Raw genomic sequence first — 25,207 nt, 5'->3', positions numbered from 1 at the left:
ATCACTAATACACGGAATGTAAACTTGGCTACACAGGAACTGAATTACAAAACAGAACAGGATCTCAAATGTAGAAAACCAACTTATGCTTGCTTAAGGGGAAAGGTGAGTTGGGGTGCTGCATAAAACCAGAGATTGAAATTAGCACAGATACCATTCCATAAGCCAAATAGGCAATAGACCAGAGCTACTCCTTGCTCAACGAAATGGACTCAACACCCCATATTAAATGCCTAAGAATATACCTGACTAGTAAGAATCTTAACACCTATGGATTTATATGTCTCCGAAAGAGAATCAAGCGTGTGTACAGCGGCATAAATGCAGCAGTGATAGGATTGGTGAGGTTCGGTGAGCAAATGCAGACCCTTTGAAGTCATATTGCATGGTACCCATTCCATGGGTCTCAACTCTCCAGGTTTAAGGGATTCTTCCTTCAGCTAAAACATGCATGTGGAACCCAGAGTATGATCAACCGTGTGATCGGGAAATGTGTTCAAATGTGTCTCAGTTTTTGTCCCCTGGTACTCGGGTGCAACATTCCAGACGCTTTAATAACACTCTCCCCACTTGGAGAGACAGTGCCTTTAACCTCCTGTTTGGCCCAGTTTGCAATTTCTGCGGAAAATGAACAGGAATAGGGAGAACCAATGAGAGACTAGATGGAGGTGTCTGGATGGGCAAATTTAACTCTCATTTCCCACCAGGAAGAGGAATTAACCAAAGGCTCAGCGTGCCATGCCGGAACCACACTAGGGCCTGAAGCAATGCTGCGGTGTTGCGGCCAGCTCACAAAAAAGCGAGTTGAAGAAAGGAGCTCAGGGGCACTGTAATTCACAAACCTGCAGAGTTAAAAATGACAGCTATCGTCCAAAAATATATTGAAGTAAGGCTGCCAAGAGGATTTGAAAGCGGGGCAGAATTGCAGGAAACCGATTTCAGGAGGTAGACTGGAATTGCATGTAAAGCATAGGAAAAGAGGCAGAACGTCCACAATGATGCACTTGGCCAAAAAGGGCGTATGCGTTTTTTCCTGAATATATTCAGGAAAAAACGCATACGCCCTTTTTGGCCAACCAAGCAAGCTTGCAAAGGAAATCTGCACTACAATGAAGTCTCACTGCCCCCCGGTCAAAAGGGCCATCTGAAAAAAGTATAACATCCAGAAAGGCAGGACAGGCCATGGAGAACTGGGAGCCTTGTTATGCTGATGGGCGGGATGTAAATTGCCAACAGCCACTCTGGAGAAGTGTATGGTGTTTCCTGAAACATCTACAAAACAAAGCAACAGAGCCTAGGGCACTTCCACTTATGGTCGTATAGCTTAGGGAAATTAAAATCAAAAAGACACAGCCACCCCAAAGTTTGGGACGGCTCTGTTTACAAGAACCTCGTTTACGGTACAAGTTCAATATCACAGAAAGCGAAAAATGGATAAAGAAGTTGTGGTACTTACGTACAATGCAATATCACTCAGCAATGAAATCTATGTCATCAGGCCCATAGCAGCATAATGAGTGGATTCAGGTACGATGATTCTAAGTGAGATAAGTCACACAGAAAAAGAAACATCATAAGATATCACTAATACACGGAATGTAAACTTGGCTACACAGGAACTGAATTACAAAACAGAACAAGGTCTCAAATGTAGAAAACCAACTTATGCTTGCTTAAGGGGAAAGGTGAGTTGGGGTGCTGCATAAAACCAGAGATTGAAATTAGCACAGATACCGTTCCATAAGCCAAATATGTAATAGACAAGAGCTACTCCTTGCTCAACGAAGAGGACTCAACACCCCATATTAAACGTCTAAGAATATACCTGACTAGTAAGAATCTTAAAATCTATGGATTTATATGTCTCCGAAAGAGAATCAAGCGTGTGTACAGTGGCATAAGCGCAGCAGTGATAGGATTGGTGAGGTTCGGTGAGCCAATGCAGAACCTTTGAAGTCATATTGAATGGTACCCATTCCATAGGTCTCAACTCTCCAGGTTTAAGGGATTCTTCCTTCAGCTAAAACATGCATGTGGAACCCAGAGTATGATCCACCGTGTGATCGGGAAATGTGTTCAAATGTGTCTCAGTTTTTGTCCCCTGGTACTCGGGTGCAACATTCCAGACGCTTTACTAAAACTCTCCCCACTTGGAGAGTCAGTGCCTTTAACCTCCTGTTTGGCCCAGTTTGCAATTTCTGCGGAAAATGAACAGGAATAGGGAGAACCAATGAGAGACTAGCTGGAGGTGTCTGGACGGGCAAATTTAACTCTCATTTCCCACCAGGAAGAGGAATTAACCAAAGGCTCAGCGTGCCATGCCGGAACCACACTAGGGCCTGAAGCAATCCTGCGGTGTTGCGGCCAGCTCACAAGAAAGCGAGTTGAAGAAAGGAGCTCAGGGGCACTGTAATTCACAAACCTGCAGAGTTAAAAATGACAGCTATCGTCCAAAAATATATTGAAGTAAGGCTGCCAAGAGGACTTGAAAGCGGGGCAGAATTGCAGGAATCCGATTTCAGGAGGTAGACTGGAATTGCATGTAAAGCATAGGAAAAGAGGCAGAACGTCCACAATGATGCACTTGGCCAAAAAGGGCGTATGCGTTTTTTCCTGAATATATTCAGGAAAAAATGCATACGCCCTTTTTGGCCAACCAAGCAAGCTTGCAAAGGAAATCTGCACTACAATGAAGTCTCACTGCCCCCCGGTCAAAAGGGCCATCTGAAAAAAGTATAAAATCCAGAAAGGCAGGACAGGCCATGGAGACCTGGGAGCCTTGTTATGCTGATGGGCGGGATGTAAATTGCCAACAGCCACTCTGGAGAAGTTTATGGTGTTTCCTGAAACATCTAAAAAACAAAGCAACAGAGCCTAGGGCACTTCCACTTATGGTCCTATAGCTTAGGGAAATTAAAATCAAAAAGACACAGCCACACCAAAGTTTGGGCCGGCTCTGTTTACAAGAATCTCGTTTATGGTACAAGTTCAATATCGCAGAAAGTGAAAAATGGATAAAGAAGTTGTGGTACTTACGTACAATGCAATATCACTCAGGAATGAAATCTATGTCATCAGGCCCGTAGCAGCATAATGAGTGGATTCAGGTACGATGATTCTAAGTGAAATAAGTCACACAGAAAAAGAAACATCATAAGATATCACTAATACACGGAATGTAAACTTGGCTACACAGGAACTGAATTACAAAACAGAACAGGATCTCAAATGTAGAAAACCAACTTATGCTTGCTTAAGGGGAAAGGTGAGTTGGGGTGCTGCATAAAACCAGAGATTGAAATTAGCACAGATACCATTCCATAAGCCAAATATGTAATAGACAAGAGCTACTCCTTGCTCAACGAAGAGGACTCAACACCCCATATTAAACGTCTAAGAATATACCTGACTAGTAAGAATCTTAAAATCTATGGATTTATATGTCTCCGAAAGAGAATCAAGCGTGTGTACAGTGGCATAAGCGCAGCAGTGATAGGATTGGTGAGGTTCGGTGAGCCAATGCAGAACCTTTGAAGTCATATTGAATGGTACCCATTCCATAGGTCTCAACTCTCCAGGTTTAAGGGATTCTTCCTTCAGCTAAAACATGCATGTGGAACCCAGAGTATGATCAACCGTGTGATCGGGAAACGTGTTCAAATGTGTCTCAGTTTTTGTCCCCTGGTACTCGGGTGCAACATTCCAGACGCTTTACTAACACTCTCCCCACTTGGAGAGACAGTGCCTTTAACCTCCTGTATGGCCCAGTTTGCAATTTCTGCGGAAAATGAACAGGAATAGGGAGAACCAATGAGAGACTAGCTGGAGGTGTCTGGATGGGCAAATTTAACTCTCATTTCCCACCAGGAAGAGGAATTAACCAAAGGCTCAGCGTGCCATGCCGGAACCACACTAGGGCCTGAAGCAATGCTGCGGTGTTGCGGCCAGCTCACAAAAAAGCGAGTTGAAGAAAGGAGCTCAGGGGCACTGTAATTCACAAACCTGCAGAGTTAAAAATGACAGCTATCGTCCAAAAATATATTGAAGTAAGGCTGCCAAGAGGACTTGAAAGCGGGGCAGAATTGCAGGAAACCGATTTCAGGAGGTAGACTGGAATTGCATGTAAAGCATAGGAAAAGAGGCAGAACGTCCACAATGATGCACTTGGCCAAAAAGGGCGTATGCGTTTTTTCCTGAATATATTCAGGAAAAAACGCATACGCCCTTTTTGGCCAACCAAGCAAGCTTGCAAAGGAAATCTGCACTACAATGAAGTCTCACTGCCCCCCGGTCAAAAGGGCCATCTGAAAAAAGTATAACATCCAGAAAGGCAGGACAGGCCATGGAGAACTGGGAGCCTTGTTATGCTGATGGGCGGGATGTAAATTGCCAACAGCCACTCTGGAGAAGTGTATGGTGTTTCCTGAAACATCTGAAAAACAAAGCAACAGAGCCTAGGGCACTTCCACTTATGGTCCTATAGCTTAGGGAAATTAAAATCAAAAAGACACAGCCACCCCAAAGTTTGGGCCGGCTCTGTTTACAAGAATCTCGTTTATGGTACAAGTTCAATATCGCAGAAACTGAAAAATGGATAAAGAAGTTGTGGTACTTAACGTACAATGCAATATCACTCAGCAATGAAATCTATGTCATCAGGCCCGTAGCAGCATAATGAGTGGATTCAGGTATGATGATTCTAAGTGAGATAAGTCACACAGAAAAAGAAACATCATAAGATATCACTACTACACGGAATGTAAACTTGGCTACACAGGAACTGAATTACAAAACAGAACAGGGTCTCAAATGTAGAAAACCAACTTATGCTTGCTTAAGGGGAAAGGTGAGTTGGGGTGCTGCATAAAACCAGAGATTGAAATTAGCACAGATACCGTTCCATAAGCCAAATATGTAATAGACAAGAGCTACTCCTTGCTCAACGAAGAGGACTCAACACCCCATATTAAACGTCTAAGAATATACCTGACTAGGAAGAATCTTAAAATCTATGGATTTATATGTCTCCGAAAGAGAATCAAGCGTGTGTACAGTGGCATAAGCGCAGCAGTGATAGGACTGGTGAGGTTCGGTGAGCCAATGCAGAACCTTTGAAGTCATATTGCATGGTACCCATTCCATGGGTCTCAACTCTCCAGTTTTAAGGGATTCTTCCTTCAGCTAAAACATGCATGTGGAACCCAGAGTATGATCCACTGTGTGATCGGGAAACGTGTTCAAATGTGTCTCAGTTTTTGTCCCCTAGTACTCGGGTGCAACATTCCAGACGCTTTACTAAAACTCTCTCCACTTGGAGAGTCAGTGCCTTTAACCTCCTGTTTGGCCCAGTTTGCAATTTCTGCGGAAAATGAACAGGAATAGGGAGAACCAATGAGAGACTAGCTGGAGGTGTCTGGACGGGCAAATTTAACTCTCATTTCCCACCAGGAAGAGGAATTAACCTAATGCTCAGCGTGCCATGCCGGAACCACACTAGGGCCTGAAGCAATCCTGCGGTGTTGCGGCCAGCTCACAAGAAAGCGAGTTGAAGAAAGGAGCTCAGGGGCACTGTAATTCACAAACCTGCAGAGTTAAAAATGACAGCTATCGTCCAAAAATATATTGAAGTAAGGCTGCCAAGAGGACTTCAAAGCAGGGCAGGATTGCAGGAAACCGATTTCAGGAGGTAGACTGGAATTGCATGTAAAGCATAGGAAAAGAGGCAGAACGTCCACAATGATGCACTTGGCCAAAAAGGGCGTATGCGTTTTTTCCTGAATATATTCAGGAAAAAACGCATATGCCCTTTTTGGCCAACCAAGCAAGCTTGCAAAGGAAATCTGCACTACAATGAAGTCTCACTGCCCCCCGGTCAAAAGGGCCATCTGAAAAAAGTGTAAAATCCAGAAAGGCAGGACAGGCCATGGAGACCTGGGAGCCTTGTTATGCTGATGGGCGGGATGTAAATTGCCAACAGCCACTCTGGAGAAGTGTATGGTGTTTCCTGAAACATCTAAAAAACAAAGCAACAGAGCCTAGGGCACTTCCACTTATGGTCCTATAGCTTAGGGAAATTAAAATCAAAAAGACACAGCCACCCCAAAGTTTGGGACGGCTCTGTTTACAAGAACCTCATTTACAGTACAAATTCAATATCACAGAAGGTGAAAAATGGATAAAGAATTTGTGGTACTTACGTACAATGCAATATCACTCAGCAATGAAATCTATATCATCAGGCCCGTAGCAGCATAATGAGTGGATTCAGGTACGATGATTCTAAGTGAGATAAGTCACACAGAAAAAGAAACATCATAAGATATCACTACTACACGGAATGTAAACTTGGCTACACAGAAACTGAATTACAAAACAGAACACGGTCTCAAATGTAGAAAACCAACTTATGCTTGCTTAAGGGGAAAGGTGAGTTGGGGTTCTGCATAAAACCAGAGATTGAAATTAGCACAGATACCATTCCATAAGCCAAATATGTAATAGACAAGAGCTACTCCTTGCTCAACGAAGTGGACTCTACACCCCATATTAATCGCCTAAGAATATACCTGACTAGTAATAATCTTAAAACCTATGGATTTATATGTCTCCAAAAGAGAATCAAGCATGTGTACAGCGGCATAAACGCAGCAGTGATAGGATTGGTGAGGTTTGATGAGCAAATGCAGACCCTTTGAAGTCATATTGCATGGTAGCCATTCCATGGGTCTCAACTTTCCAGGTTTAAGGGATTCTTCCTTCAGCTAAAACATGCATGTGGAACCCAGAGTATGATCCACCGTGTGATCGGGAAACGTGTTCAAATGTGTCTCAGTTTTTGTCCCCTGGTACTCGTGTGCAACATTCCAGATGCTTTACTAACACTCTCCCCACTTGGAGAGTCAGTGCCTTTAACCTCCTGTTTGGCCCACTTTGCAATTTCTGCGGAAAATGAACAGGAATAGGGAGAACCAATGAGAGACTAGCTGGAGGTGTCTGGATGGGCAAATTTAACTCTCATTTCCCACCAGGAAGAGGAATTAACCAAAGGCTCAGCGTGCCATGCCGGAACCACACTAGGGCCTGAAGCAATCCTGCGGTGTTGCGGCCAGCTCACAAGAAAGTGAGTTGAAGAAAGGAGCTAAGGGGCACTGTAATTCACAAACCTGCAGAGTTAAAAATGACAGCTATCGTCCAAAAATATATTGAAGTAAGGCTGCCAAGAGGACTTGAAAGCGGGGCAGGATTGCAGGAAACCGATTTCAGGAGGTAGACTGGAATTGCATGTAAAGCATAGGAAAAGAGGCAGAACGTCCACAATGATGCACTTGGCCAAAAAGGGCGTATGCGTTTTTTCCTGAATATATTCAGGAAAAAACACATACGCCCTTTTGGGCCAACCAAGCAAGCTTGCAAAGGAAATCTGCACTACAATGAAGTCTCACTGCCCCCCGGTCAAAAGGGCCATCTGAAAAAAGTATAAAATCCAGAAAGGCAGGACAGGCCATGGAGAACTGGGAGCCTTGTTATGCTGATGGGCGGGATGTAAATTGCCAACAGCCACTCTGGAGAAGTGTATGGTGTTTCCTGAAACATCTAAAAAACAAAGCAACAGAGCCTAGGGCACTTCCACTTATGGTCCTATAGCTTAGGGAAATTAAAATCAAAAAGACACAGCCACCCCAAAGTTTGGGACGGCTCTGTTTACAAGAACCTCGTTTACGGTACAAGTTCAATATCACAGAAAGCGAAAAATGGATAAAGAATTTGTGGTACTTACGTACAATGCAATATCACTCAGCAATGAAATCTATGTCATCAGGCCCATAGCAGCATAATGAGTGGATTCAGGTACGATGATTCTAAGTGAGATAAGTCACACAGAAAAAGAAACATCATAAGATATCACTACTACACGGAATGTAAACTTGGCTACACAGGAACTGAATTACAAAACAGAACAAGGTCTCAAATGTAGAAAACCAACTTATGCTTGCTTAAGGGGAAAGGTGAGTTGGGGTGCTGCATAAAACCAGAGATTGAAATTAGCACAGATACCGTTCCATAAGCCAAATATGTAATAGACAAGAGCTACTCCTTGCTCAACGAAGAGGACTCAACACCCCATATTAAACGTCTAAGAATATACCTGACTAGTAAGAATCTTAAAATCTATGGATTTATATGTCTCCGAAAGAGAATCAAGCGTGTGTACAGTGGCATAAGCGCAGCAGTGATAGGATTGGTGAGGTTCGGTGAGCCAATGCAGAACCTTTGAAGTCATATTGAATGGTACCCATTCCATGGGTCTCAACTCTCCAGGTTTAAGGGATTCTTCCTTCAGCTAAAACATGCATGTGGAACCCAGAGTATGATCCACCGTGTGATCGGGAAACGTGTTCAAATGTGTCTCAGTTTTTGTCCCCTGGTACTCGGGTGCAACATTCCAGACGCTTTACTAAAACTCTCCCCACTTGGGGAGTCACTGCCTTTAACCTCCTGTTTGGCCCAGTTTGCAATTTCTGCGGCAAATGAACAGGAATAGGGAGAACCAATGAGAGACTAGCTGGAGGTGTCTGGACGGGCAAATTTAACTCTCATTTCCCACCAGGAAGAGGAATTAACCAAAGGCTCAGCGTGCCATGCCGGAACCACACTAGGGCCTGAAGCAATGCTGCGGTGTTGCGGCCAGCTCACAAAAAAGCGAGTTGAAGAAAGGAGCTCAGGGGCACTGTAATTCACAAACCTGCAGAGTTATAAATGACAGCTATCGTCCAAAAATATATTGAAGTAAGGCTGCCAAGAGGACTTGAAAGCGGGGCAGAATTGCAGGAAACCGATTTCAGGAGGTAGACTGGAATTGCATGTAAAGCATAGGAAAAGAGGCAGAACGTCCACAATGATGCACTTGGCCAAAAAGGGCGTATGCGTTTTTTCCTGAATATATTCAGGAAAAAACGCATACGCCCTTTTTGGCCAACCAAGCAAGCTTGCAAAGGAAATCTGCACTACAATGAAGTCTCACTGCCCCCCGGTCAAAAGGGCCATCTGAAAAAAGTATAACATCCAGAAAGGCAGGACAGGCCATGGAGAACTGGGAGCCTTGTTATGCTGATGGGCGGGATGTAAATTGCCAACAGCCACTCTGGAGAAGTGTATGGTGTTTCCTGAAACATCTAAAAAACAAAGCAACAGAGCCTAGGGCACTTCCACTTATGGTCCTATAGCTTAGGGAAATTAAAATCAAAAAGACACAGCCACCCCAAAGTTTGGGCCGGCTCTGTTTACAAGAATCTCGTTTATGGTACAAGTTCAATATCGCAGAAACTGAAAAATGGATAAAGAAGTTGTGGTACTTAACGTACAATGCAATATCACTCAGCAATGAAATCTATGTCATCAGGCCCGTAGCAGCATAATGAGTGGATTCAGGTACGATGATTCTAAGTGAGATAAGTCACACAGAAAAAGAAACATCATAAGATATCACTACTACACGGAATGTAAACTTGGCTACACAGGAACTGAATTACAAAACAGAACAGGGTCTCAAATGTAGAAAACCAACTTATGCTTGCTTAAGGGGAAAGGTGAGTTGGGGTGCTGCATAAAACCAGAGATTGAAATTAGCACAGATACCGTTCCATAAGCCAAATATGTAATAGACAAGAGCTACTCCTTGCTCAACGAAGAGGACTCAACACCCCATATTAAACGTCTAAGAATATACCTGACTAGGAAGAATCTTAAAATCTATGGATTTATATGTCTCCGAAAGAGAATCAAGCGTGTGTACAGTGGCATAAGCGCAGCAGTGATAGGACTGGTGAGGTTCGGTGAGCCAATGCAGAACCTTTGAAGTCATATTGCATGGTACCCATTCCATGGGTCTCAACTCTCCAGGATTAAGGGATTCTTCCTTCAGCTAAAACATGCATGTGGAACCCAGAGTATGATCCACTGTGTGATCAGGAAACGTGTTCAAATGTGTCTCAGTTTTTGTCCCCTGGTACTCGGGTGCAACATTCCAGACGCTTTACTAAAACTCTCTCCACTTGGAGAGTCAGTGCCGTTAACCTCCTGTTTGGCCCAGTTTGCAATTTCTGCGGAAAATGAACAGGAATAGGGAGAACCAATGAGAGACTAGCTGGAGGTGTCTGGACGGGCAAATTTAACTCTCATTTCCCACCAGGAAGAGGAATTAACCAAAGGCTCAGCGTGCCATGCCGGAACCACACTAGGGCCTGAAGCAATGCTGCGGTGTTGCGGCCAGCTCACAAGAAAGCGAGTTGAAGAAAGGAGCTCAGGGGCACTGTAATTCACAAACCTGCAGAGTTATAAATGACAGCTATCGTCCAAAAATATATTGAAGTAAGGCTGCCAAGAGGACTCGAAAGCGGGGCAGAATTGCAGGAATCCGATTTCAGGAGGTAGACTGGAATTACATGTAAAGCATAGGAAAAGAGGCAGAACGTCCACAATGATGCACTTGGCCAAAAAGGGCGTATGCGTTTTTTCCTGAATATATTCAGGAAAAAACGCATACGCCCTTTTTGGCCAACCAAGCAAGCTTGCAAAGGAAATCTGCACTACAATGAAGTCTCACTGCCCCCCGGTCAAAAGGGCCATCTGAAAAATGTGTAAAATCCAGAAAGGCAGGACAGGCCATGGAGAATTGGGAGCCTTGTTATGCTGATGGGCGGGATGTAAATTGCCAACAGCCACTCTGGAGAAGTGTATGGTGTTTCCTGAAACATCTAAAAAACAAAGCAACAGAGCCTAGGGCACTTCCACTTATGGTCCTATAGCTTAGGGAAATTAAAATCAAAAAGACACAGCCACCCCAAAGTTTGGGCCGGCTCTGTTTACAAGAATCTCGTTTATGGTACAAGTTCAATATCGCAGAAAGTGAAAAATGGATAAAGAAGTTGTGGTACTTACGTACAATGCAATATCACTCAGGAATGAAATCTATGTCATCAGGCCCGTAGCAGCATAATGAGTGGATTCAGGTACGATGATTCTAAGTGACATAAGTCACACAGAAAAAGAAACATCATAAGATATCACTAATACATGGAATGTAAACTTGGCTACACAGGAACTGAATTACAAAACAGAACAGGATCTCAAATGTAGAAAACCAACTTATGCTTGCTTAAGGGGAAAGGTGAGTTGGGGTGCTGCATAAAACCAGAGATTGAAATTAGCACAGATACCGTTCCATAAGCCAAATATGTAATAGACAAGAGCTACTCCTTGCTCAACGAAGTGGGCTCTACACCCCATATTAAACGCCTAAGAATATACCTGACTAGTAAGAATCTTAAAACCTATGGATTTATATGTCTCCGAAAGAGAATCAAGCGTGTCTACAGCGGCATAAATACAGCAGTGATAGGATTGGTGAGGTTCGGTGAGCAAATGCAGACCCTTTGAAGTCATATTGAATGGTACCCATTCCATGGGTCTCAACTCTCCAGGTTTAAGGGATTCTTCCTTCAACTAAAACATGCATGTGGAACCCAGAGTATGATCCACCGTGTGATCGGGAAACGTGTTCAAATGTGTCAGATTTCGTCCCCTTGTACTCAGGTGCAACATTCCAGACGCTTTACTAACACTCTCCCCACTTGGAGAGTCAGTGCCTTTAACCTCCTGTTTGGCCCAGTTTGCAATTTCTGCGGAAAATGAACAGGAATAGGGAGAACCAATGAGAGACTAGCTGGAGGTGTCTGGACGGGCAAATTTAACTCTCATTTCCCACCAGGAAGAGGAATTAACCTAATGCTCAGCGTGCCATGCCGGAACCACACTAGGGCCTGAAGCAATCCTGCGGTGTTGCGGCCAGCTCACAAGAAAGCGAGTTGAAGAAAGGAGCTCAGGGGCACTGTAATTCACAAACCTGCAGAGTTAAAAATGACAGCTATCGTCCAAAAATATATTGAAGTAAGGCTGCCAAGAGGACTTCAAAGCAGGGCAGGATTGCAGGAAACCGATTTCAGGAGGTAGACTGGAATTGCATGTAAAGCATAGGAAAAGAGGCAGAACGTCCACAATGATGCACTTGGCCAAAAAGGGCGTATGCGTTTTTTCCTGAATATATTCAGGAAAAAACGCATACGCCCTTTTTGGCCAACCAAGCAAGCTTGCAAAGGAAATCTGCACTACAATGAAGTCTCACTGCCCCCCGGTCAAAAGGGCCATCTGAAAAAAGTGTAAAATCCAGAAAGGCAGGACAGGCCATGGAGAACTGGGAGCCTTGTTATGCTGATGGGCGGGATGTAAATTGCCAACAGCCACTCTGGAGAAGTGTATGGTGTTTCCTGAAACATCTAAAAAACAAAGCAACAGAGCCTAGGGCACTTCCACTTATGGTCCTATAGCTTAGGGAAATTAAAATCAAAAAGACACAGCCACCCCAAAGTTTGGGACGGCTCTGTTTACAAGAACCTCATTTACAGTACAAATTCAATATCACAGAAGGTGAAAAATGGATAAAGAATTTGTGGTACTTACGTACAATGCAATATCACTCAGCAATGAAATCTATATCATCAGGCCCGTAGCAGCATAATGAGTGGATTCAGGTACGATGATTCTAAGTGAGATAAGTCACACAGAAAAAGAAACATCATAAGATATCACTACTACACGGAATGTAAACTTGGCTACACAGAAACTGAATTACAAAACAGAACACGGTCTCAAATGTAGAAAACCAACTTATGCTTGCTTAAGGGGAAAGGTGAGTTGGGGTTCTGCATAAAACCAGAGATTGAAATTAGCACAGATACCATTCCATAAGCCAAATATGTAATAGACAAGAGCTACTCCTTGCTCAACGAAGTGGACTCTACACCCCATATTAATCGCCTAAGAATATACCTGACTAGTAATAATCTTAAAACCTATGGATTTATATGTCTCCAAAAGAGAATCAAGCATGTGTACAGCGGCATAAACGCAGCAGTGATAGGATTGGTGAGGTTTGATGAGCAAATGCAGACCCTTTGAAGTCATATTGCATGGTAGCCATTCCATGGGTCTCAACTTTCCAGGTTTAAGGGATTCTTCCTTCAGCTAAAACATGCATGTGGAACCCAGAGTATGATCCACCGTGTGATCGGGAAACGTGTTCAAATGTGTCTCAGTTTTTGTCCCCTGGTACTCGGGTGCAACATTCCAGATGCTTTACTAACACTCTCCCCACTTGGAGAGTCAGTGCCTTTAACCTCCTGTTTGGCCCAGTTTGCAATTTCTGCGGAAAATGAACAGGAATAGGGAGAACCAATGAGAGACTAGCTGGAGGTGTCTGGATGGGCAAATTTAACTCTCATTTCCCACCAGGAAGAGGAATTAACCAAAGGCTCAGCGTGCCATGCCGGAACCACACTAGGGCCTGAAGCAATCCTGCGGTGTTGCGGCCAGCTCACAAGAAAGTGAGTTGAAGAAAGGAGCTAAGGGGCACTGTAATTCACAAACCTGCAGAGTTAAAAATGACAGCTATCGTCCAAAAATATATTGAAGTAAGGCTGCCAAGAGGACTTGAAAGCGGGGCAGGATTGCAGGAAACCGATTTCAGGAGGTAGACTGGAATTGCATGTAAAGCATAGGAAAAGAGGCAGAACGTCCACAATGATGCACTTGGCCAAAAAGGACGTATGCGTTTTTTCCTGAATATATTCAGGAAAAAACGCATACGCCCTTTTTGGCCAACCAAGCAAGCTTGCAAAGGAAATCTGCACTACAATGAAGTCTCACTGCCCCCCGGTCAAAAGGGCCATCTGAAAAAAGTATAAAATCCAGAAAGGCAGGACAGGCCATGGAGAACTGGGAGCCTTGTTATGCTGATGGGCGGGATGTAAATTGCCAACAGCCACTCTGGAGAAGTGTATGGTGTTTCCTGAAACATCTAAAAAACAAAGCAACAGAGCCTAGGGCACTTCCACTTATGGTCCTATAGCTTAGGGAAATTAAAATCAAAAAGACACAGCCACCCCAAAGTTTGGGACGGCTCTGTTTACAAGAACCTCGTTTACGGTACAAGTTCAATATCACAGAAAGCGAAAAATGGATAAAGAAGTTGTGGTACTTACGTACAATGCAATATCACTCAGCAATGAAATCTATGTCATCAGGCCCATAGCAGCATAATGAGTGGATTCAGGTACGATGATTCTAAGTGAGATAAGTCACACAGAAAAAGAAACATCATAAGATATCACTACTACACGGAATGTAAACTTGGCTACACAGGAACTGAATTACAAAACAGAACAAGGTCTCAAATGTAGAAAACCAACTTATGCTTGCTTAAGGGGAAAGGTGAGTTGGGGTGCTGCATAAAACCAGAGATTGAAATTAGCACAGATACCGTTCCATAAGCCAAATATGTAATAGACAAGAGCTACTCCTTGCTCAACGAAGAGGACTCAACACCCCATATTAAACGTCTAAGAATATACCTGACTAGTAAGAATCTTAAAATCTATGGATTTATATGTCTCCTAAAGAGAATCAAGCGTGTGTACAGTGGCATAAGCGCAGCAGTGATAGGATTGGTGAGGTTCGGTGAGCCAATGCAGAACCTTTGAAGTCATATTGAATGGTACCCATTCCATGGGTCTCAACTCTCCAGGTTTAAGGGATTCTTCCTTCAGCTAAAACATGCATGTGGAACCCAGAGTATGATCCACCGTGTGATCGGGAAACGTGTTCAAATGTGTCTCAGTTTTTGTCCCATGGTACTCGGGTGCAACATTCCAGACGCTTTACTAAAACTCTCCCCACTTGGGGAGTCACTGCCTTTAACCTCCTGTTTGGCCCAGTTTGCAATTTCTGCGGAAAATGAACAGGAATAGGGAGAACCAATGAGAGACTAGCTGGAGGTGTCTGGACGGGCAAATTTAACTCTCATTTCCCACCAGGAAGAGGAATTAACCAAAGGCTCAGCGTGCCATGCCGGAACCACACTAGGGCCTGAAGCAATCCTGCGGTGTTGCGGCCAGCTCACAAGAAAGCGAGTTGAAGAAAGGAGCTCAGGGGCACTGTAATTCACAAACCTGCAGAGTTAAAAATGACAGCTATCGTCCAAAAATATATTGAAGTAAGGCTGCCAAGAGGACTTGAAAGCGGGGCAGAATTGCAGGAATCCGATTTCAGGAGGTAGACTGGAATTGCATGTAAAGCATAGGAAAAGAGGCAGAACGTCCACAATGATGCACTTGGCCAAAAAGGGCGTATGCGTTTTTTCCTGAATATATTCAGGAAAAAACGCATACGCCCTTTTTGGCCAACCAAGCAAGCTTGCAAAGGAAATCTGCAGTACAATGAAGTCTCACTGCCCCCCGGTCAAAAGGGCCATCTGAAAAAAGTATAAAATCCAGAAAGGCAGGACAGGCCATGGAGAACTGGGAGCCTTGTTATGCTGATGGGCGGGATGTAAATTGCCAACAGCCACTCTGGAGAAGTGTATGGTGTTTCCTGAAACATCTAAAAAACAAAGCAACAGAGCCTAGGGCACTTCCACTTATGGTCCTATAGCTTAGGGAAATTAAAATCAAAAAGACACAGCCACCCCAAAGTTTGGGCCGGCTCTGTTTACAAGAATCTCGTTTATGGTACAAGTTCAATATCGCAGAAAGTGAAAAATGGATAAAGAAGTTGTGGTACTTACGTACAATGCAATATCACTCAGGAATGAAATCTATGTCATCAGGCCCGTAGCAGCATAATGAGTGGATTCAGGTACGATGATTCTAAGTGACATAAGTCACACAGAAAAAGAAACATCATAAGATATCACTAATACACGGAATGTAAACTTGGCTACACAGGAACTGAATTACAAAACAGAACAGGATCTCAAATGTAGAAAACCAACTTATGCTTGCTTAAGGGGAAAGGTGAGTTGGGGTGCTGCATAAAACCAGAGATTGAAATTAGCACAGATACCATTCCATAAGCCAAATAGTTAATAGACAAGAGCTACTCCTTGCTCAACAAAGTGGACTCAACACCCCATATTAAATGCCTAAGAATATACCTGACTAGTAAGTATCTTAAAACCTATGGATTTATATGTCTCCGAAAGAGAATCAAGTGTGTCTACAGAGGCATAAATGCAGCAGTAATAGGATTGGTGAGGTTCGGTGAGCAAATGCAGACCCTTTGAAGTCATATTGCATGGTACCCATTCCATGGGTCTCAACTCTCCAGGTTTAAGGGATTCTTCCTTCAGCTAAAACATGCATGTGGAACCCAGAGTATGATCCACCGTGTGATCGGGAAACATGTTCAAATGTGTCAGATTTCGTCCCCTGGTACTCGGGTGCAACATTCCAGACGCTTTACTAACACTCTCTCCACTTGGAGAGTCAGTGCCTTTAACCTCCTGTTTGGCCCAGTTTGCAATTTCTGCGGAAAATGAACAGGAATAGGGAGAACCAATGAGAGACTAGCTGGAGGTGTCTGGACGGGCAAATTTAACTCTCATTTCCCACCAGGAAGAGGAATTAACCAAAGGCTCAGCATGCCATGCCGGAACGACACTAGGGCCTGAAGCAATCCTGCGGTGTTGCGCCCAGCTCACAGAAAAGCGAGTTGAAGAAAGGAGCTCAGGGGCACTGTAATTCACAAACCTGCAGAGTTAAGAATGACAGCTATCGTCCAAAAATATATTGAAGTAAGGCTGCCAAGAGGACTTGAAAGCGGGGCAGAATTGCAGGAAACCGATTTCAGGAGGTAGACTGGAATTGCATGTAAAGCATAGGAAAAGAGGCAGAACGTCCACAATGATGCACTTGGCCAAAAAGGGCGTATGCATTTTTTCCTGAATATATTCAGAAAAAAACGCATACGCCCTTTTTGGCCAACCAAGCAAGCTTGCAAAGGAAATCTGCACTACAATGAAGTCTCACTGCCCCCCGGTCAAAAGGGCCATCTGAAAAAAGTGTAAAATCCAGAAAGGCCGGACAGGCCATGGAGAACTGGGAGCCTTGTTATGCTGATGGGCGGGATGTAAATTGCCAACAGCCACTCTGGAGAAGTGTATGGTGTTTCCTGAAACATCTAAAAAACAAAGCAACAGAGCCTAGGGCACTGCCACTTATGGTCCTGTAGCTTAGGGAAATTAAATTCAAAAAGACACAGCCACCCCAAAGTTTGGGACGGCTCTGTTTACAAGAACCTCGTTTACGGTACAAGTTCAATATCACAGAAAGCGAAAAATGGATAAAGAAGTTGTGGTACTTACGTACAATGCAATATCACTCAGCAATGAAATCTATGTCATCAGGCCCATAGCAGCATAATGAGTGGATTCAGGTACGATGATTCTAAGTGAGATAAGTCACACAGAAAAAGAAACATCATAAGATATCACTACTACACGGAATGTAAACTTGGCTACACAGGAACTGAATTACAAAACAGAACAAGGTCTCAAATGTAGAAAACCAACTTATGCTTGCTTAAGGGGAAAGGTGAGTTGGGGTGCTGCATAAAACCAGAGATTGAAATTAGCACAGATACCGTTCCATAAGCCAAATATGTAATAGACAAGAGCTACTCCTTGCTCAACGAAGAGGACTCAACACCCCATATTAAACGTCTAAGAATATACCTGACTAGTAAGAATCTTAAAATCTATGGATTTATATGTCTCCGAAAGAGAATCAAGCGTGTGTACAGTGGCATAAGCGCAGCAGTGATAGGATTGGTGAGGTTCGGTGAGCCAATGCAGAACCTTTGAAGTCATATTGAATGGTACCCATTCCATGGGTCTCAACTCTCCAGGTTTAAGGGATTCTTCCTTCAGCTAAAACATGCATGTGGAACCCAGAGTATGATCCACCGTGTGATCGGGAAACGTGTTCAAATGTGTCTCAGTTTTTGTCCCCTGGTACTCGGGTGCAACATTCCAGACGCTTTACTAAAACTCTCCCCACTTGGGGAGTCACTGCCTTTAACCTCCTGTTTGGCCCAGTTTGCCATTTCTGCGGAAAATGAACAGGAATAGGGAGAACCAATGAGAGACTAGCTGGAGGTGTCTGGACGGGCAAATTTAACTCTCATTTCCCACCAGGAAGAGGAATTAACGAAAGGCTCAGCGTGCCATGCCGGAACCACACTAGGGCCTGAAGCAATCCTGCGGTGTTGCGGCCAGCTCACAAGAAAGCGAGTTGAAGAAAGGAGCTCAGGGGCACTGTAATTCACAAACCTGCAGAGTTATAAATGAAGCTATCGTCCAAAAATATATTGAAGTAAGGCTGCCAAGAGGACTCGAAAGCGGGGCAGAATTGCAGGAATCCGATTTCAGGAGGTAGACTGGAATTGCATGTAAAGCATAGGAAAAGAGGCAGAACGTCCACAATGATGCACTTGGCCAAAAAGGGCGTATGCGTTTTTTCCTGAATATATTCAGGAAAAAACGCATACGCCCTTTTTGGCCAACCAAGCAAGCTTGCAAAGGAAATCTGCAGTACAATGAAGTCTCACTGCCCCCCGGTCAAAAGGGCCATCTGAAAAATGTGTAAAAGGCAGGACAGGCCATGGAGAATTGGGAGCCTTGTTATGCTGATGGGCGGGATGTAAATTGCCAACAGCCACTCTGGAGAAGTGTATGGTGTTTCCTGAAACATCTAAAAAACAAAGCAACAGAGCCTAGGGCACTTCCACTTATGGTCCTATAGCTTAGGGAAATTAAAATCAAAAAGACACAGCCACCCCAAAGTTTGGGACGGCTCTGTTTACAAGAATCTCGTTTATGGTACAAGTTCAATATCGCAGAAAGTGAAAAATGGATAAAGAAGTTGTGGTACTTACGTACAAGCAATATCACTCAGGAATGAAATCTATGTCATCAGGCCCGTAGCAGCATAATGAGTGGATTCAGGTACGATGATTCTAAGTGACATAAGTCACACAGAAAAAGAAACATCATAAGATATCACTAATACATGGAATGTAAACTTGGCTACACAGGAACTGAATTACAAAACAGAACAGGATCTCAAATGTAGAAAACCAACTTATGCTTGCTTAAGGGGAAAGGTGAGTTGGGGTGCTGCATAAAACCAGAGATTGAAATTAGCACAGATACCGTTCCATAAGCCAAATATGTAATAGACAAGAGCTACTCCTTGCTCAACGAAGTGGACTCAACACCCCATATTAAACGTCTAAGAATATACCTGACTAGTAAGAATCTTGAAACCTATAGATTTATATGTCTCCAAAAGAGAATCAAGCATGTGTACAGCGGCATAAACGCAGCAGTGATAGGATTGGTGAGGTTTGATGAGCAAATGCAGACCCTTTGAAGTCATATTGCATGGTAGCCATTCCATGGGTCTCAACTCTCCAGGTTTAAGGGATTCTTCCTTCAGCTAAAACATGCATGTGGAACCCAGAGTATGATCCACCGTGTGATCGGGAAACGTGTTCAAATGTGTCTCAGTTTTTGTCCCCTGGTACTCAGGTGCAACATTCCAGACGCTTTACTAACACTCTCCCCACTTGGAGAGTCAGTGCCTTTAACCTCCTGTTTGGCCCAGTTTGCAATTTCTGTGGAAAATGAACAGGAATAGGGAGAACCAATGAGAGACTAGCTGGAGGTGTCTGGATGGGCAAATTTAACTCTCATTTCCCACCAGGAAGTGGAATTAACCAAAGGCTCAGCGTGCCATGCCGGAACCACACTAGGGCCTGAAGCAATCCTGCAGTGTTGCGGCCAGCTCACAAGAAAGTGAGTTGAAGAAAGGAGCTCAGGGGCACTGTAATTCACAAACCTGCAGAGTTAAAAATGACAGCTATCGTCCAAAAATATATTGAAGTAAGGCTGCCAAGAGGACTTGAAAGCGGGGCAGGATTGCAGGAAACCGATTTCAGGAGGTAGACTGGAATTGCATGTAAAGCATAGGAAAAGAGGCAGAACATCCACAATGATGCACTTGGCCAAAAAGGGCGTATGCGTTTTTTCCTGAATATATTCAGGAAAAAACGCATACGCCCTTTTTGGCCAACCAAGCAAGCTTGCAAAGGAAATCTGCACTACCATGAAGTCTCACTGCCCCCCGGTCAAAAGGGCCATCTGAAAAAAGTGTAAAATCCAGAAAGGCAGGACAGGCCATGGAGGACTGGGAGCCTTGTTATGCTGATGGGCGGGATGTAAATTGCCAACAGCCACTCTGGAGAAGTGTATGGTGTTTCCTGAAACATCTAAAAAACAAAGCAACAGAGCCTAGGGCACTTCCACTTATGGTCCTATAGCTTAGGGAAATTAAAATCAAAAAGACACAGCCACCCCAAAGTTTGGGACGGCTCTGTTTACAAGAACCTCATTTACAGTACAAATTCAATATCACAGAAGGTGAAAAATGGATAAAGAATTTGTGGTACTTACGTACAATGCAATATCACTCAGCAATGAAATCTATATCATCAGGCCCGTAGCAGCATAATGAGTGGATTCAGGTACGATGATTCTAAGTGAGATAAGTCACACAGAAAAAGAAACATCATAAGATATCACTACTACACGGAATGTAAACTTGGCTACACAGAAACTGAATTACAAAACAGAACACGGTCTCAAATGTAGAAAACCAACTTATGCTTGCTTAAGGGGAAAGGTGAGTTGGGGTTCTGCATAAAACCAGAGATTGAAATTAGCACAGATACCATTCCATAAGCCAAATATGTAATAGACAAGAGCTACTCCTTGCTCAACGAAGTGGACTCTACACCCCATATTAATCGCATAAGAATATACCTGACTAGTAATAATCTTAAAACCTATGGATTTATATGTCTCCAAAAGAGAATCAAGCATGTGTACAGCGGCATAAACGCAGCAGTAATAGGATTGGTGAGGTTCGGTGAGCAAATGCAGACCCTTTGAAGTCATATTGCATGGTACCCATTCCATGGGTCTCAACTCTCCAGGTTTAAGGGATTCTTCCTTCAGCTAAAACATGCATGTGGAACCCAGAGTATGATCCACCGTGTGATCGGGAAACGTGTTCAAATGTGTCTCAGATTTTCTCCGCTGGTACTTGGGTGCAACATTCCAGACGCTTTACTAAAACTCTCCCCACTTGGAGAGTCAGTGCCTTTAACCTCCTGTTTGGCCCAGTTTGCAATTTCTGCGGAAAATAAACAGGAATAGGGAGAACCAATGAGAGACTAGCTGGAGGTGTCTGGATGGGCAAATGTAACTCTCATTTCCCACCAGGAAGAGGAATTAACCAAAGGCTCAGCGTGCCATGCCGGAACCACACTAGGGCCTGAAGCAATCCTGCGGTGTTGCGGCCAGCTCACAAGAAAGCGAGTTGAAGAAAGGAGCTCAGGGGCACTGTAATTCACAAACCTGCAGAGTTATAAATGACAGCTATCGTCCAAAAATATATTGAAGTAAGGCTGCCAAGAGGACTTGAAAGCGGGGCAGAATTGCAGGAAACCGATTTCAGGAGGTAGACTGGAATTGCATGTAAAGCATAGGAAAAGAGGCAGAACGTCCACAATGATGCACTTGGCCAAAAAGGGCATATGCGTTTTTTCCTGAATATATTCAGGAAAAAACGCATACGCCCTTTTTGGCCAACCAAGCAAGCTTGCAAAGGAAATCTGCACTACAATGAAGTCTCACTGCCCCCCGGTCAAAAGGGACATCTGAAAAAAGTGTAAAATCCAGAAAGGCAGGACAGGCCATGGAGAACTGGGAGCCTTGTTATGCTGATGGGCGGGATGTAAATTGCCAACAGCCACTCTGGAGAAGTGTATGGTGTTTCCTGAAACATCTAAAAAACAAAGCAACAGAGCCTAGGGCACTTCCACTTATGGTCGTATAGCTTAGGGAAATTAAAATCAAAAAAACACAGCCACCCCAAAGTTTGGGACGGCTCTGTTTACAAGAACCTCGTTTACGGTACAAGTTCAATATCACAGAAAGCGAAAAATGGATAAAGAAGTTGTGGTACTTACGTACAATGCAATATCACTCAGCAATGAAATCTATGTCATCAGGCCCATAGCAGCATAATGAGTGGATTCAGGTACGATGATTCTAAGTGAGATAAGTCACACAGAAAAAGAAACATCATAAGATATCACTAATACACGGAATGTAAACTTGGCTACACAGGAACTGAATTACAAAACAGAACAAGGTCTCAAATGTAGAAAACCAACTTATGCTTGCTTAAGGGGAAAGGTGAGTTGGGGTGCTGCATAAAACCAGGATTGAAATTATCACAGATACCGTTCCATAAGCCAAATATGTAATAGACAAGAGCTACTCCTTGCTCAACGAAGAGGACTCAACACCCCATATTAAACGTCTAAGAATATACCTGACTAGGAAGAATCTTAAAACCTATGGATTTATATGTCTCCGAAAGAGAATCAAGGGTGTGTACAGTGGCATAAGCGCAGCAGTGATAGGATTGGTGAGGTTCGGTGAGCAAATGCAGACCCTTTGAAGTCATATTGCATGGTACCCATTCCATGGGTCTCAACTCTCCAGGTTTAAGGGATTCTTCCTTCAGCTAAAACATGCATGTGGAACCCAGAGTATGATCCACCGTGTGATCGGGAAACGTGTTCAAATGTGTCAGATTTCGTCCCCTGGTACTCGGGTGCAACATTCCAGACGCTTTACTAACACTCTCCTCACTTGGAGAGTCAGTGCCTTTAACCTCCTGTTTGGTCCAGTTTGCAATTTCTGCGGAAAATGAACAGGAATAGGGAGAACCAATGAGAGACTAGCTGGAGGTGTCTGGACGGGCAAATTTAACTCTCATTTCCCACCAGGAAGAGGAATTAACCAAAGGCTCAGCGTGCCATGCCGGAACCACACTAGGGCCTGAAGCAATCCTGCGGTGTTGCGGCCAGCTCACAAGAAAGCGAGTTGAAGAAAGGAGCTCAGGGGCACTGTAATTCACAAACCTGCAGAGTTAAAAATGACAGCTATCGTCCAAAAATATATTGAAGTAAGGCTGCCAAGAGGACTTGAAAGCAGGGCAGAATTGCAGGAAACCGATTTCAGGAGGTAGACTGGAATTGCATGTAAAGCATAGGAAAAGAGGCAGAACGTCCACAATGATGCACTTGGCCAAAAAGGGCGTATGCGTTTTTTCCTGAATATATTCAGGAAAAAACGCATACGCCCTTTTTGGCCAACCAAGCAAGCTTGCAAAGGAAATCTGCACTACAATGAACTCTCACTGCCCCCTGGTCAAAAGGGCCATCTGAAAAAAGTATAAAATCCAGAAAGGCAGGACAGGCCATGGAGAACTGGGAGCCTTGTTATGCTGATCGGCGGGATGTAAATTGCCAACAGCCACTCTGGAGAAGTGTATGGTGTTTCCTGAAACATCTAAAAAACAAAGCAACAGAGCCTAGGGCACTTCCACTTATGGTCCTATAGCTTAGGGAAATTAAAATCAAAAAGACACAGCCACCCCAAAGTTTGGGACGGCTCTGTTTACAAGAACCTCATTTACAGTACAAATTCAATATCACAGAAGGTGAAAAATGGATAAAGAATTTGTGGTACTTACGTACAATGCAATATCACTCAGCAATGAAATCTATATCATCAGGCCCGTAGCAGCATAATGAGTGGATTCAGGTACAATGATTCTAAGTGAGATAAGTCACACAGAAAAAGAAACATCATAAGATATCACTACTACACGGAATGAAAACTTGGCCACACAGAAACTGAATTACAAAACAGAACACGGTCTCAAATGTAGAAAACCAACTTATGCTTGCTTAAGGGGAAAGGTGAGTTGGGGTTCTGCATAAAACCAGAGATTGAAATTAGCACAGATACCATTCCATAAGCCAAATATGTAATAGACAAGAGCTACTCCTTGCTCAACGAAGTGGACTCTACACCCCATATTAATCGCCTAAGAATATACCTGACTAGTAATAATCTTAAAACCTATGGATTTATATGTCTCCAAAAGAGAATCAAGCATGTGTACAGCGGCATAAATGCAGCAGTGATAGGATTGGTGAGGTTTGATGAGCAAATGCAGACCCTTTGAAGTCATATTGCATGGTAGCCATTCCATGGGTCTCAACTCTCCAGGTTTAAGGGATTCTTCCTTCAGCTAAAACATGCATGTGGAACCCAGAGTATGATCCACCGTGTGATCGGGAAACGTGTTCAAATGTGTCTCAGTTTTTGTCCCCTGGTACTCGGGTGCAACATTCCAGACGCTTTACTAACACTCTCCCCACTTGGAGAGTCAGTGCCTTTAACCTCCTGTTTGGCCCAGTTTGCAATTTCTGTGGAAAATGAACAGGAATAGGGAGAACCAATGAGAGACTAGCTGGAGGTGTCTGGATGGGCAAATTTAACTCTCATTTCCAACCAGGAAGAGGAATTAACCAAAGGCTCAGCGTGCCATGCCAGAACCACACTAGGGCCTGAAGCAATCCTGCGGTGTTGCGGCCAGCTCACAAGAAAGTGAGTTGAAGAAAGGAGCTCAGGGGCATTGTAATTCACAAACCTGCAGAGTTAAAAATGACAGCTATCGTCCAAAAATATATTGAAGTAAGGCTGCCAAGAGGACTTGAAAGCGGGGCAGGATTGCAGGAAACCGATTTCAGGAGGTAGACTGGAATTGCATGTAAAGCATAGGAAAAGAGGCAGAACGTCCACAATGATGCACTTGGCCAAAAAGGGCGTATGCGTTTTTTCCTGAATATATTCAGGAAAAAACGCATACGCCCTTTTTGGCCAACCAAGCAAGCTTGCAAAGGAAATCTGCACTACAATGAAGTCTCACTGCCCCCGGTCAAAAGGGCCATCTGAAAAAAGTGTAAAATCCAGAATGGCAGGACAGGCCATGGAGAACTGGGAGCCTTGTTATGCTGATGGGCGGGATGTAAATTGCCAACAGCCACTCTGGAGAAGTGTATGGTGTTTCCTGAAACATCTAAAAAACAAAGCAACAGAGCCTAAGGCACTTCCACTTATGGTCCTATAGCTTAGGGAAATTAAAATCAAAAAGACACAGCCACCCCAAAATTTGGGACGGCTCTGTTTACAAGAACCTCATTTACAGTACAAATTCAATATCACAGAAGGTGTAAAATGGATAAAGAATTTGTGGTACTTACGTACAATGCAATATCACTCAGCAATGAAATCTATATCATCAGGCCCATAGCAGCATAATGAGTGGAT

The 25,207-nt window shown here is 43.7% G+C and overlaps 1 long non-coding RNA gene across 1 annotated transcript in view; it reads right to left on the bottom strand.

Annotated features, from left to right (window-relative positions):
- Positions 1–4,617: 4,617 nt before the first annotated feature.
- The window catches only part of LOC137203813 (uncharacterized), a 320,132-nt gene continuing 299,542 nt past the window's right edge, over positions 4,618–25,207 (bottom strand). The window contains exon 3 of the long non-coding RNA XR_010933307.1: positions 4,618–4,699. This is a non-coding gene — a long non-coding RNA (uncharacterized lncRNA). The remainder of the gene's footprint in view (positions 4,700–25,207) is intronic.

Source organism: Pseudorca crassidens, chromosome 1 (assembly GCF_039906515.1).
Source record: "Pseudorca crassidens isolate mPseCra1 chromosome 1, mPseCra1.hap1, whole genome shotgun sequence".
NCBI classification, from domain to species: Eukaryota; Metazoa; Chordata; class Mammalia; order Artiodactyla; family Delphinidae; genus Pseudorca; species Pseudorca crassidens.
The sequence above is the reverse complement of the archived record's forward strand: the minus strand, read 5'-3'. Positions and strand labels throughout refer to the sequence as shown.